This window comes from Saccostrea echinata, unplaced genomic scaffold (genome assembly GCF_033153115.1).
Source record: "Saccostrea echinata isolate AGI-Se365-2 ecotype Australia unplaced genomic scaffold, CSIRO_AGI_Sech_v1 ptg000028l, whole genome shotgun sequence".
Classification (NCBI taxonomy): domain Eukaryota; kingdom Metazoa; phylum Mollusca; class Bivalvia; order Ostreida; family Ostreidae; genus Saccostrea; species Saccostrea echinata.
The window spans coordinates 15,092,520-15,108,390 of NW_026889777.1; the positions used below are offsets into that span (position 1 = coordinate 15,092,520).

Genomic DNA, 15,871 nt, shown 5'->3' on the forward strand with positions numbered 1-15,871 from the left:
ATGGGCAATCCTCCTCTTAAATGTCTCTCGGAAACGACGAATATCTCCCCTGATCACTTTTCGTCATATTCGAGATTAAAGACGTTTCGTAGATGACTTATCCGCACATGATCCCCTATCTTAAATCTGAAAGGTTTCCTCACTCTTTTAGTCTTTAGTCTTCACTCTCGGACTCTTCTGTTTCACTGTCGTCCTCATCATCAGTTTCCATCTCACTTTCGTCGTCCCACATTTCGTCGAGGAGATGACGATTTTTATTAAGAGCCATTCTGATGGACTTCACCGTAACCCTTAGAAAGGAAGTCGGCTACAACGTCCATGATAGTGGTATGAATGGACTGGTTTAATTGTATAATGTATTGGATTAGGGTGGCATAGTTATTAGCGAACGCTTGTAAGTCTTTTGACTTCAACTTTTCCTCGGTTTTTGCTCTGGCTTCTTCCTGGGTTAATCCCTCTTTGATGTATTTATCGTACTTTTGATCCCATTCCGTCTCGTTGTTCTCTTTGGCTTTATCCATGAGAACGTTAAAAACTTCATGTTCGCGGTTATCTTTATCTTCTTCCATCTCTATGGGTTCGAATGGGATCCATTTTGCAGGTGGTTGGCCCTCCTCCATTTCCACATTGTCTCCCTTTCGTTTAAGGGAAAAATTTTCGGGACACCATCCTTTTACATGTCTCTGGAGGTCATGCATGCTTTCGAACACAAGACCACAATCGTCACAGGAAGGCATCTCGTCTAGATCGGTAGGTGCTGTTTCTGGGAATTGCAGTTGATCTGCTGAAGGATGCTTTGCAGAATGATAAGTTGTTGATTGATCTAGCTCTGAATGCGTCTGAATGCTAGGCGTGTCGTTGTGAGTATGAGAGATGGCATCGAAAGGTTGAGATTTTATAGAATTCAAGACGCTTGTGCGCAGGCGCAGATGTTCGGGTGTGGTCGGCTTCAAGTCGATCAGTAGGTATCCATAAGGCTTGGAAATGGTTTCTTTAAAATGTCTCAGCAGGTGTTGAGGATTTTCGGGATACATCTGTCGAGCCAAAGTCATGACTTGCTGTCTGTCCACAGGATTGTTAAACAGGACCAGATAGTGGCAATTTCGTCTCTGAGTGGGATCTTTGTTATAGTACAGATTTTTGTTGATAGCCACAACTGACAAATTTCTATGATGACTACCCTCCGTAAACAACTCATTGATTCTAGAATCTTTGGCCGCCTTAGACATGAGATCGTCTAGTATCACGAGATTCCTCGTTCCAGGGTGAATGAACGAATCTTGCTCCAAATCTAATGGAATGCCCTGCATAAATTCGACTGAGGGATACACAGTGGCTTTGATGATGTCATACAGGGGTTGCCATCGCTTATAGAGCCACAAGATTCTCTCTGGTGGAGGAGAAATCTTGCTCATACAATGTTGCAACAACGTTTTCACAAAATAAGTCTTGCCGGAGCAGGTGGGTCCCGATACATTAGCCGTAAAAGGATGTTGAAACACAAACTCTTGTTGTTGTTGTTGTTGCTGTTGTTGTTGTTGTTGCAGTAAGAAAGGCAGCTGTTGTTGTTGTTGTTGCTGTTGTTGTTGTTGTTGCAGTAACAAAGGCAGCTGTTGTTGTTGTTGCTGTTGCTGTTGTTGTTGCAGTAAGAAAGGCAGCTGTTGTAGTTATTGTTGTTGTTGCAGTAACAAAGGCAGCTGTTGTTGTTGCTGCAAAGCTAGTTGTTGTTGTTGTTGCTGTTGTTGTTGCTGTTGTTGTTGCGGCACTTTGGATTCCTGCACACCGTGTTTATATTTCACATGTCTTTTTAAACTATCAGGCCAGACGTATACACTTGAGCATAGATTGCAAGGATTCATGTTAACCCTTTGACGTCCTCCTATGTTATGGCAAAAATGATTTATGTTTTTATTTTTATCATGTTTTCCACGTGACTCCATTTGCATATTGTTTGTAAGTGAACACGTTATGAGAAAAAGTACACCTCCGACAATTCCTCTGAAATACATGGACTCCGGAATCTTAGTTTCCGGCGTCTTTAAACTCCGGAATCCAAGGTCACCGGAATCCTTGGACTCCGGAAACCTTGGACTCCGGAAACCTAAAGATCCGCGGCGGTGCCCCCCCCCCCCCCCCCGCGATCCTTTGCTGGACTGTGTTCAAATAAAACAAAATATTCTTGTTTTCATGCATTTATTTACACTGAGTACACTGAATACATATAATACAGACTTTTTATGCATTATACATAGGACAAATCGTTTAATAAGAAACATAGGATAATAATAACAATGACTGCACATCTTATGTCTTATATTCTATAATGGACATGTAACCCGTTTCATAACAAACCTATGATAATAATAATAACAATGTACAAAACATCTTATGTCTTATAATGACCATGAGCTATGGTGTGAATACCGTCCTTAAGAATGTGCCTCTTATCATCAAAGGGACTCAGACTGGTTTTATTTAGAACAACAGTGTATATTTGGTGGTTAAATGATCTGAACGTCACCATCGACTCCATCTAAAACTCTTTTTTTAAAAGACAATTTTTATAATTTTCGTGTTGTATGCTCGATTGCACGACTGCCTTAATCACACCCTTTCTTCTTGACAAATAAATTCGTTCTCGTTTTGAACTATTTTCTTTTCGTAAATGAAACTGTACATCTTGGGCTTTAGACCTAGGAATTCTCGCATGATATGACCTTGACATTCATCCTTTATTTTACCTAAGACCTTTTTGTTGACATTGCTATGAAGAAAATGTGTTTCGGGGTATTCACTGAAATCAAAGCAATGCTGACTCTCCATCAAGTCTACATACACATCCTCTGTGGATATGTCGTAGCACAAAGAGTCTGTGTCTGTAAAGCAGAGAGCGGCGCGATCACCATACTTTTCCTTGATGTAATTGTAGTGGAAATCGTACATCGATAATTTGGAAAGTTCCAAAATGGAAAACCCCACATAAATTGGTCTATTGAGGACCAACTTTTGTTTGGTAAGCTCTACAGAAGCAAGATCTTCGTTGAAGATCTTGAAGGATTTAAACCCAGGTTTAGCCGAAAGCTTTAAGAGCCTTTTCTTCTGGTGAACGAGTTGAATGTCCACCCTTTTCCGCAGATTTTCCATGGTCTTCCCGAAAACACTGTTATTCATGAGTTTGAAAAAATCTTTCTCAAACTCGTTTTTGGCCCCTTTTCGCATTGTCGTATTGAAATCCATATAAGCTTTCAACCAAGGACTTTGTTTGAAAGACAGTACCCGATGGACTTTGGTCAGTCTCATTCCCAAAGCCAGGTAGAGTTGCAAATTTCTGTAGTGGACGACATATTTCTCTTTATCAAAAAGATTTGGAACTAACTTGGTGGCAGAGCCATCTTTTATTCCAAGCCTAGTTAAAAGGTCTTTCTGATATGGTGAAAGCATCTCTGGTTTTATTTTAAATGATTCGGGAGCTAACGGATAGTCACTGTGGCAGTCATGCAATTCCGAGGGATATTTCAGATCTACTTCAAAGATATAGCCAGTGTCCCCCTCCGTTGGGACAAAATTGACGTCGATCGTCTCTATCTCGTCAGAGGTAAGCCAAAAAAAAATCATGAGTTGGTAGAGGTTGACTCATGGCCCACCCGTACAGATTGTTGGCATAAAAGTACATCAGGTAGTTTGAAGGTTGATGCGGATCGTAATCGTTTAGATAGGGATTATTGGCTTTCGTGTACCTTTTAGAAATCATAGCAATACCACCTCTGAGCACCTTTTCCACGAAAAGATGCATGTCCGGATCGGTTAATAACTCGAGCTCCACACCCGTCATTTTCAGAGCGGCCTGCCAAGCTAATTCCGGGGCCGTGTAAAAATGAGCCGCATCGAGACCGTGCATTTCAAGACAAAGACTTCGGAAATTTTCAAACACGTCTGCGAGAAGATGCACGTCCGTCTCCATGTACAGATCGTGGTATTGTCCTAAATTTTTAATTTGAAAACATCCCACACCCACTGTGCATGTACATAGTCTTTATCAGACACTGTCTTTCCGTCTAGATCATTGTAAAAAGCCCGTTGGGGTGGAAGTGTCGACTCCTGAAATCTTTTGAAGGAGTTCATGTATCGATCCGGATAAACTCCTTTTCTACTGAGCAACTGGAGTTTTGATTGCTCATTTCCAGGATGAGAGGAGGCAACGTAAGCTCGTAGATGAGGAAACTTGTGGATGCCTTCTTTTCCGAGATTGGCAGAGAGTTTGTCAAGGGAAGTTGACAAAAATTGAAATGTGTCTACGAAGTCTAGTTTTCCTAGCGAAAATGAAATGTACTTCTCGTGATTCTGGGGGATGCAGCTGATCTTTTTATGCCTGATTTTGCCGATGGTGGTCATAATGTGATGAGCATCATAACCCTTGAGGTTATGAAAGAATACTGGAATTCTTTCTTTCAGTCTAAAGTTTAGATTACAGTTGCTGTGAGCAGCACTCCGGAATTTCCCCGTCACCCCTAACAAAAAAGTACTATAGTTAACTATAGTTTACTATAGTTAACTATAGTATTAAAGTTTTTTTCACTATAGTAAATCAAAGTATTTTTACTATGGATTTCAGATCGTTATATTTTTTGTTCTTCAATTCATACATACACATTTTTTATATTAAATTGAAATATTATTTCTATATTCACAGATTATTTCGAAATTTTACATTACTGTTTTCGAATTTTAGAGATTTTAAGCTTTGAAATCTCAAAAAACGTTCCAATATAAAGATTCATAGTAAATCAAAGTATCAAAGTTTTCACTATAGTTAACTATAGTAAACTATAGTTAACTATAGTAAATTTTTGTTAGGGACATGACAGTGATCACGAACAATGTCATCCCCCAGCACTTGGCTACAAATGCATAATGGGTGGCTGATTGAAAAGCAGCAAGTTCTTCGTCGGACAAATGCATCGACTTTGGGTTCTTAAGAGCATTCACGAGGCATTCTTCCACGTTGACCATGTGCTCAATAAACTTTTCAACTGCATCAGGGCCCCGATACGTCACGTGATTTTCAACGGTGTCTGGTGAAATACCTACAACTTTGTACGTAAAATCAGACGGTACATGACGAGCCAACTTGATGGTAGAGGACTTGCTTGGATCCCGTTGACATCCGTAATGCCTCTCTAGAACACTCTCAAAGTCAGCATAGATCACAAAAGGAACTGTGAGTTGCTTAAATACATCTGTATACTTCAGCCATTTGTCCTCCTCGGTTGGCATTTCGGTCCGCTGCGCACCATGTACTTGGCAGTTGGGGACATGTTTCTTGAGAAGACTTTCTTTTGTAAAACCATGGAGACAGTAATGACAATAGAAATATTGGTTATTATCTCCGTTTTGATCTCCCATCAATCTGTTGAAATTTTTGATCCAACAGTAGTGATGCTTTGACTCTTTGGAAATTACAAGGAGATCTACATGTTTTAATCCTCTTTCTTTTTTTTAGTGAGATGAAGGGGATAAATTTCGCTTTTTTCATACCCAAACACGTTCACAGAGATATTGTTCTTTTTCTCAAATTTAGGAATGTCTCCGATTCGAACCGGGAACGGAATGTCTGTAAAATCGAGTCTATCCACATGTTGTACATAATTTATAACCCGCTGTGGGTCTTTTGTGGCAGAGTAAAGAGATGCCAACACTGATCACATGAAGCATTTTTGATCAGAATTCTGAACATTGATGATGGCTTTCTTGTTTGCTAATTTAGGTGGCAACGGTAGGAAACTCGAATCTTTAATCGGATTATATTGGACGATACGGATGTTGACTCCCAGAACTTTATCAAGTGCCCAGTTACTACCTTCTCTTTGGTATTCAACAAAAGAGTTAACAATTTTCATGATGCTTTCTCTTAGTGCAGACTCGATGTCTTCGTTTTTGAGAACTATGTGACATCGTCCGTGGAAAAAAGGTTCAGCATGCTCAATTTGATCCCCTCTGGTCTTGGTGAAACGAACTTGTAAGGTAAGATAAAATTTCATTCGTTTTCTTTTGAGGCGTTCTTCTTTCAGAATTGATCTGATTGTCTCTTCTTTGATTTTGAAGAAGGTCAAAGGATCGTATTTGCTTTTATCGATAGCCTCTAAGAATATTTTCTTTAAATTTCCCTCAATGGCATCTTCCTCGGTGATACATTCATTTGTGTCATCAGCTGAATAGTAATAATCAGAGATATATTTCATGTCTGAAAATTACACAATAATAATGTGAATAATATTAGGAAAAAACACTAATGCTACCTTTAGGGCTATTTGATGAATCTACACTGCCAAGTTGAATTTTGGAATTAGGGTTTACATTTTCTTTCTCGATGTTGTTCAGGCTTGTGAATGATTCCCCATTTCAGGATTGCCATGTTGAGATTCCAGACCTGAAATTCTGGAGTGACTTCTAATGTGACGTAAATAGCTATCCCTTCTGTTAAAGCTTTTACCGCATGTCGGACAACGTGAGGATTCTGATCCATGTGTAGTTCGCTGATGTCGATGTAAATTCGATATTCGAGTGAAATACTTCCCACAATCCTCACACAGAAACTGATCAGCAGGCATATTTTTCCCTGTAAAAATGGCAACATTAATAGATATAACAAATACAATTGTAATAATTATTTCCTAATGATTAAATAAGCTAATTCTATGCCATTATATAACCATATGTACGTATCTAAATAAAATCAAGCCTAGTTTGCTAATGCAATTGAAAAAAAAAACCTAGTAAAATTGTTTACTCGACCGTTCGATCATGAAACCTTTAAATCTCACAATTGAATGGTGAAATTGAGCGGTCGAGACCTTTTAACAGAAACTTTGTGAAATTACTCATCTGGAAAACCCAAACATTAAACAGCCGTTTGAAAATTTTTTGTGCGTATATTTTTAAGGCCCATTCTAACTAAAGATGACTTCACTGCAGCGAGTTTAGGTTTGTTCATAATCTTTTTTTTTTTTTCAATTACGTTGCACATCCCAAGAAATTGCATTATTTAACGAATCCTTTTAATTACTCATTATAAGTTAATAAAATGGTTCGTACCTCATTTAGAGATAATTTCCAACTCCATAAAATTGAACCACAATGCAAACTCTTCTTAAACACTTTATAAGGTGTTACTTCTTTCGCAGATGTGATACATTAGATTTATATGTATGCGGTTCATCAATTTATACTGTAACAATCTCCATGGTGATAATTGAAAAACAAGTCGTCTGATTGGCTTCTTCGTTATTACCTCATTTTAAACGTCATTACCCGAGTAACTTTCCATTAAAATTGGTAATTTTCCATTTGGAAATTCCAAACCATTTATTGATAGATCTGTACGAATTTCTCCCGATTCATAAGGTCTAATATTTGACTGTCTGTCAAAAGTATTCAGCTTCCTTTGTATATAATAATGAATTCATTTACAATGTTGACTTGATAATCACTATATGGCATGAAATTAACTTCCAATAAATTCCTACTAGCTCTAAGTATAGGAAAATGCTGATAAAAAGTATGACAAATGTGGTCTTATTTTATTGTGTATTTTAACGTTTCGACAGATTTTAGAGTAGTATTCTTACTCCTGTTCTCCTTCATGAGATTATCATGAGGATGTAGTAGACATTGAATTGTACTTATGTTTATTTAAGACATATGTATACCTGTAGTATTTCGGTCCAAAGATGCCGTATTTATATTTGTGTTTCACTACAATCCCCATAATATATAAATTGAATAGAAGAGTGCTGATGCTTAAAGCATTTAAATGCCCGTGTTCATCGAGGCGTGTTTCTACCTGTAATGTTTCGGTTGACTGATGCCCCATTTAAATGTCTCATTCAACACTGTCCCATTTTTAAACCTCCATTGTTCACATTTTCAATACACTATTAATCGATAGTACAACAGAGTTTTACGTCATGGAAAAACCCATTAGGGACCACAAAAGGCCCTTTGCGTTCCCTTTATTGACTTGATCGTTTTAAGGGTCTCGTCTGATCACCGATATTATTTCTTTTGTTGCCTTCAACAATGACCCAATGACCTTGCGGAATTTCCCATTCTAAATTAAAAAATTGCTTTAGTTCCATTCTTTACAATCAATTCTATGACCTATTGTTTCAAGATATAATACCCAGTGATGTCACAGGATTATCGATCTCTTCTTTTGATGATGACCAATTGTTTTAAATCATTCATGAGTAAAGAAGGTGTGTTCGTTTCCATGGTTATTTATGACGTCATTGGCTCCACAGCTCCACTGTGGAGCTCCATGTTAAGTATCTGCGCCAGAACTCTGGTTTTTACACTACTCATTTTATTTATTTATTTAGTTTTTTACTTTTTTATATTAAACATAAAACAATGTCGTATAAACATTTCACACCAGCATTATATTTGAAATTTCTTCAAAGGATTTTCATTGCTGTTGTTGAATCATGATGCCTTCATATTATGAATACGCATATCAGAATGCATAGAAAGATAAGAGAGGGACTACCTATTTTACATCTACCGTATATGTTTGTACATGAACAACGCTTATCTATAAATTCTTATCGCTTTTCACACAGTGAAAAAAAAAAAAAAAACTCTGTCTAATGGCAAAGAACAGCATTAACAATACAAGAAATTTACCATTATCATAAGAATTCATGCATCTTTAGCAATGACAACTTGCAACGGTACATATTGTCGTTTTGTACATATTGTCGTCGGCGACAATATGAGCCTACCTTCACTGCACATATTGACATCCATCGGTGCATATTTGTCGCTGATGTAAAGAGGAATAATGACCTCGTACGGGCCCGTAGGAAGCAATTTCAGTTTGGGGGGGGGGGGGATGGGGCACGGCCATACATTTTCAGTTTTTCAATTGAGGGGGCACTATCAACAACAAAAATTCCTTGACAAGCAAAAAAAAAAAAAGGTCATCAGACGTTTTTATTGAGGGGGCACAAGCATATAGTATCTATTTTTACTATAGTACTCTATATGTCGGCAAAATTATTGGGGGGTCACGCCCCCCGTCCCCCCCCCCCCCCCGCGGTTCCTACGGCCATGGACGAGGAAAATGGCCGAGTGGTCATCGAAAAATGACCCCCTAGTCTAGTCGTAGAAAAATGTACTTTTTTGAAGAAAATGGAACGCAGCTGTCAGTTTTCTGCATATGCAACCAATAAGAAATGGAAAAATGACGCCCAACCCAACAAAGTAATGCAAGGTTTAAAAGAGATGATTGATGCCAAGGTTTGGGTCTACACGTGTAATTCTCTTGCATTTTTCTGATTAACACTGGGCGAACATGCAATACGCAAGTTTCGAGATTGTAGCTCTCCAACGATAGAGGCGCAAAAAGTATCCATATCAGCAAGGAAGTGGGACAGGTTGTCGATGTACACAAACGAGCATAAATAAATGGACGATGGCTAGGGCTTTAAAATGTATTTAATGTTGTGGAAAGATTATACATGAATACATAATGTCAAACAGTGATGATTTTGATGATTATATTGATCTATACTTTACATGTTTTGCAAAATCTACTTTTAATTAGGATACTTGTAATCAAAAGAATAGTTAGAATAATCTAACTGTGTCTCGGGACAGACCCTCACCACAGTTAGAATACCACCCATATACTCGCAATGTAGCAAAAAATTGCAGAATCGCTCCGAAACGATTTTGGAGAAAATTAAGGAAGTTGCATTGAAAATAACAGTCAAATTAATCATAACAAACCTTTTTGAGACTGTAAATAACCTTCATCTAAAAATTTAATCCATATAATGGAAGAATTCAACACTTTTTCACCAACGTTTTTTACTCGTTTCAAATTTACGCAACATGTTGACATTCTGAACTCTCGGGATTTTTCATAGTAAATGCACTGAGTTAGAGTTATCTCCCGTATTTTCTTTGCTACATTGACAATACACGGAACGCATTCTATCGTTAAACCGGGTCCGTAGGACATTTATCATTTTAACGATAGAACATTCTATCTATCAAAAGAACCTAGGGTTTGAAATTCACTTTATACAACTCACAAAAGAACGCGAAGTAGAATTCCCAAAGTGCAAGTTCAAAAGTACATGTAGGTAACTCGCAAAAACTTGCGTGTTGATTTTTTTCCTTCCTCCTTCTTAGTTATAGTTTTCCTTTTGGTTATACATTTTTATTTCCCCCTTCTTTTAATATCAGCATGGCTAGTTTTTTTAACGGCAGTTGCAAGAGGGTGCTGAAAACAAATGAACAGCATCAACAATGGTGATCATGTGTTTTATTTGAGATCTTAAAATATATGATAGGGATGGGAAAAGGGTTCAATGTAACCCTCGAAAGAAAAAACAGTTGTGAATGGCTTATTTGAGAATCTCTCTCATAAAATTTGTGAGAACTTTGTCACTTTATAATAATAGATGTATAAATACAGTACCATAGGTTTAATTCCTCATATTGCAGTTAAATTTAAATAAAAGTCACAGTGTAGTTGTATTTTGTGTATTGAATAGTAGTTACCTTTTCCTTAAGTTACATGTATTTAATTTTAATTTTAAAAAGGCTTTTATATGAATGTTGCGAGTAGTCTTATAAAATTGCGAGTCTTGGTACTCGCAATTATTTGCGAGTTTTAGTTTTAGGAGTTTCTAACCCTGGAACCCTCATAGTACTTTGTGAAAAAGACGCTTCCATGATTACAAACCTTTTCTAAAAAGTTGATGGACCTTTCGAAATTATTATAAGGGGAAAAGTCGCTGTGTCATTCAGAATGCCGACGTGCAATGATCAGATGCGCGTGTATCGGAGGTCCATGCCTCTTCCCTCGTCTGATGTCTAATCCACTGATAATTTCTTTTTATTTCCGATTTTTTGGTAGAAAAACAAATTGATGAAATCTCGGTAGTTTTCCAGGGACCAGTTATTGCACCTATATATAGTTAAAAATCGGAACAATTAAGTATATGTGTATTATAGAACGCATAGTGTTTTAACTACTTTGTGAATGATAATTTCTCCGGTCTAATTTTCTATAATCACTTACAATGTAATTAAAAGCGGACAAATAGAAGAAAATACTCCATAATACCGAAGACGGATTAGGAAACACGTTTGTCATGCGTTAGTGATTATACGTACATGTAAATACTAGTGTGCGATGTGTACACTTGGAGGAGAGTTACATTTTATAGCATGAAAAAAATCTAACCTCATACCTGTATAAATCCGTGCAAAGACAACAAGTTACTAGGTGATGCGCATATATATAGTGCCTTGTATTAAAAGTGTACATTTATGTGTTTGTAAGAGAGAGAGAGAGAGAGAGAGAGAGAGAGAGAGAGAGAGAGAGAGAGAGAGAGAGAACAATTGACAATAAATAAGCATTGTTTTCCAACGTTACAGAAATCAACTATTAATAATCAGAAAATGGCTGAAACTACTTCGGAAAATGTATTATTTTGAAAGTAGATGTTTGTGTAGGAGAGGTAAAGGGGGTCTAAGCTCCATTCATCGAATAAAATGTCCATTTTCATTTCATTTGTCTTAATACATGAAATACAAATTTCCATATACTACAATCCTTAAAAAAGTGAAATGAGGCAATACTTGCATGTGCAATAGGGCGGGAAACACCCCCCCCCCCCTATTGTATCTAGTGAAAGAAAAAGTAACTAATTCATAAAGTAGGAAGGGTAGATCCTTATATATATATATATATATATATATATATATATATATATATATATATATATATATATATATGAGCCTCTAACCATCACGATTCGTAGTATTTAGCCACAGATCTCACCTGGGAGGGTGTATGCATCGTCATTGTTACTAGGTCGCAATAACTAGCAAATGTATGCAATTATAGTAATACCACGTCAGGAGAAAAAAAAGTAATATCAATGATCAGGTCAATCCATTACAAATAAACGCTAAGTAATGTTATCACTAAGAAAATACAAGAAATACGACTCGTCGGAAATGAGTTCCGGGTATGCAGTCGGATGAAATGAAATATGGAGATAAGGATCAGAAATCAAGCTCGAAACTCCATTGAATCAATATAAATCGGGAGCAGAGCAAACACAGACCTCTAAAAACATCAGAGGTGGGATCAGGTGCCATGGAGGAGAAAACATCCCCTGTCGACCGGTTACACCCACCGTCGGTTTCAGTGGCAAAAAAGTTTGTTATAATTGTTCATAAAGTAAGCACTATCTGCATTTAAGATTTCAGTGATCATTCTGTCATTGCAGAATTGGTTCTATATGTAAAAGTTTCGGATGACTGATTCTATTCATATACAAATACATCCGCCGTGTGCTCCTTGTCATGATCAGGAAAAATTTCATTCAACGTATTCTCCATTCTTACCTTATGTACTTCTTTCAATACCATATTGATTGACAACGAAAAGAAGACAGCTAGATTTCCTCAACACGACCTTAATCCATACAAAAAAGAGTAATCTTTGTGCGTCTGAATTGTGTTCCTTATCAAAATAAATGAGCATGACATCAATGAATTTAAATGTAGAAAATTCGATTTTTTGCTATCTATAAGCAATTTCGCTTGGACGTTTAGCTAGAGTTAATAAATTAAATAATCAATCAATCATTAACTAACAATCAATCAAACATAAGCTTTAACAATTTTGATGTGCTTAAACATGTATATTACGTAAATATGTTTTATGTGACTCTTTTTAAATTGCAAGAGTAACAGGCACTTGGTTGAACCTGTGATTTACTCTCTGTTTCAGGTTACGGGTACTTTGATTCATTTCTCATGTGGATGGATACATACCGCACAACAGAAGTTTTTACAAGAATGGAACAAAATTCATCTCATTCCTATATTAAGCTTTAAAAAAGGTTTAAAATGAATTCAATATAATATAAATGTATGTTTCTAAAATAATTGCTTTTTTTAATTTATGTTTATGTAAATAATCTTAAAGCTTAAAATATTATGTTAATGCTTATCTTTAACTTAGGGACGGAATTTACTCTGTTAGATATTGGTTGTGGCTGTGGTCAGCATATAAGAGAGGCAGCCAAACTGTATCCTAACTGTACGTTTTACGGTATCGACTCGGATAAATCCTCCATAGATCGAGCCATCGAAGATCTAAAACACACTGACATTTCAAGGCCGCTCAGAGTTGTTTGTAAATAAAGTAATACGATTTTGAGTAAACTTTTTGGTTAATTTACGGATACCATGCGTTTTGGCGAGAGAACGAATATAGGTACATGTATAACACAAGAAATATAACCGAAGAGAGCGGCGGCGTAAACTGAAGGTTTTAACAATGCTTCGATCTGTAGCTCTGTATTTTGTCTGACCGAATTTTCTCAACCAGAGAGGTACAGTTATGCAGCTATATTTTATCCTGTTTATTAGCTCTTCTTAGCCAGATTAAAGGGTCAAGGAGATAATGCTTTTATAATCTATGCGGTTAATGTAAATTCTTTTTTGAAGATGTACCTTGTATCAAAATATTTTGGTCAATTTTTATCACTTTTTTTCACAAAATATTCTTTGACCAAGAACTTTTATTTTAAATTAAAGAATCTGGTTCTTAAATAAGGAGTAATCAACGTAAAAAATATTTTAAAAAGTAATAGTTTCTACAAACCTCAAAGACCACGAGGAAGATTACCACTAAGCGTAAAAAGGAGACCGTAGATTTTAATTTGTTCAAGGCTTTACCCTTTTTGAAGTCGCCCGCGTGGCGCAGTGGTTAGAGCGTCTGCTCTAGAGTCGCGAAGTAAGGAGTTGATCCTTACGTCGCGGGTTCGAATCCCACTGTGGGACGTGGAGACCGGTCCTTCGGATGAGACCGTATAAACCGAGGTCCCGTGTCGCAGTAGGTGCTGGCACGAAAAAGATCCCTCACTGCTCAATGGCCGTAAGTGCCGAGTATAGGACAAAATTTGCAGCTCTACACCGGCAAGTGGTGGCGTCTCCATATGAGTGAAAAATTCTCGAGAGGGACGTTAAACAACATACAAACCAAAAAAAACTTTTTTGAAGGACATGGTCTTAAGGTCACTTAAATGACCAAATATGACAAGTTTTTAAAAACTACATGTTTATATACACGTTTAAAATAGGTCAAGAAAGCTCTGAATGCTTATGAAACTTTTGTTTGGACCTTGAGAAAATTATATCATGAAATATGAAGATAGGAAACAGTAATCAAAACTCCATTGAAGCAATAATACAAATTTTGGAGCAGAGCAAACAAGGACCTCCAAAAAAGTCAGAGGTTGGACAAGGTGCCATGGAAGAATAAGCATTCCCTGTCGACCAGTCACACACGCCGTGTGCTCCTTGTCGTGATCGGGCAAATGTAAAAATCCGTAGACAATTCAGTGTAAAAATAATGATCTAACACAATTTGTATGAAAACCGTCAGTCAACATTCGACTTGGTGCTAGATTGTATTTGCTGACAAGGTCATTGTATCGACCATAGAACTTACGAAATGATGACTAAGAGGTGACATATAAAGGTGAATATATGGAGTTTATCAAGCTTATTTTTAACAAAAAGTACCAGCCAAACTTTTCTAGGAAAATTGTTCAAGGATAAGGAAGTACTGGTTTACCGAATTCACTGTTGTTTACTTAATTTGTAATACACATGAAAATAATGTTTTCAAAAGCTTTATCTAGATCTGATATCTTGTTCCCCAGAATTTGAATTTGACTATTTTAATCTATTTTGAATAGTGTTATTTAATGTAGATTTCCATTTTACATCAAAGGGCAGATAATTTTAAATGCATAAAACTACCATGGAATTAGAACTCTTTTTTGTGAACAGTGTTCAGAGCTTCATTAACCTACATATTTTAAAAGCAATCCAATGTAGGGTCTAAACCTTGCCAGATAAAGTTCTTTGGGACCTCAGGATATGTTAACCAAAAATTTGGTCAATTTGGCGTTCCTTTTTGTATTTTGTAGCTATGCATTTTAAAAAAGTTTTAGATTGATATCTTGGACAACATGGAGCCTTTGATCATCAAACCTTATAAGGCGATACACTTGGGACTTCAAGGTGTTTCAGCGGAAATACTAGTGCATCACAGAAAGATCTAATATACATGTATGAACTCTAAGGCTGCTAAGTTTAAAGTCTTTTTATATATTTTGAATACAAAGAGACACAGAATCATCAAATCTTTCTAGTTTATTCTTTTGGGAGCCTTTCAAAAAGTTTACTTGAAATTAGCCTATTAAACAGTGATTTTCTTTTTCATTTTACGGTTATTCACTATCCCCTCGCGCAACTAGTTGCGGAGGAAATATAGCATCGCTACTGTGCGTATGTGTGTGTGTTAGTGTGTTAGTGTGTCCGTTACAGCTTGTGGGCAAGATTTAAAGAGAACCTTTGCACTATCATTTCTCAGCATTCTAATACTTATGTGGCATTGTAAAAGGACGAACCCTATTCATTTTCAAGTTAATCAGTGATACAGTTCTTAAAATATCGCGTTTTTAATACCTTCAAACCCTGCAATTTTATGTACGAGTTGACAATACTCACTTCCGGAAAATATAACAGGTTAAAATTCGGGTCGTTTCGATAGAGTCGCTTCTGTAAGTTCAAATTTATTTTTGTGTATTGTCATATTATAGCTGCAATACTGTAGCCCTCTACGATTTTTTTAATATCTGATATTTTCAGGAGAGGGCTATAATTCCACTGCATCTCCGTAATGGTGCAAATATATTTTTTTTAGATACGGGCAACTGCAGGCATTAGACAATCAAAGTATTACATGGGAATATATAGGGAAAAATAT

The 15,871-nt window shown here is 36.7% G+C and overlaps 1 protein-coding gene across 2 annotated transcripts in view; it reads left to right on the forward strand.

Moving 5' to 3' along the window:
* The window catches only part of LOC133194163 (demethylmenaquinone methyltransferase-like), a 33,642-nt gene that overhangs the window by 2,776 nt on the left and 14,995 nt on the right, over nt 1-15,871 (forward strand). Inside the window, exon 2 of one of the 2 annotated variants that reach the window (XM_061330162.1) lies at nt 12,818-12,929. The exons of the other annotated variant lie outside the window; for it this stretch is intronic. The gene's annotated coding sequence lies outside the window, so the exon portion shown is untranslated. The remainder of the gene's footprint in view (nt 1-12,817; nt 12,930-15,871) is intronic. 2 annotated transcript variants of the gene reach the window in all.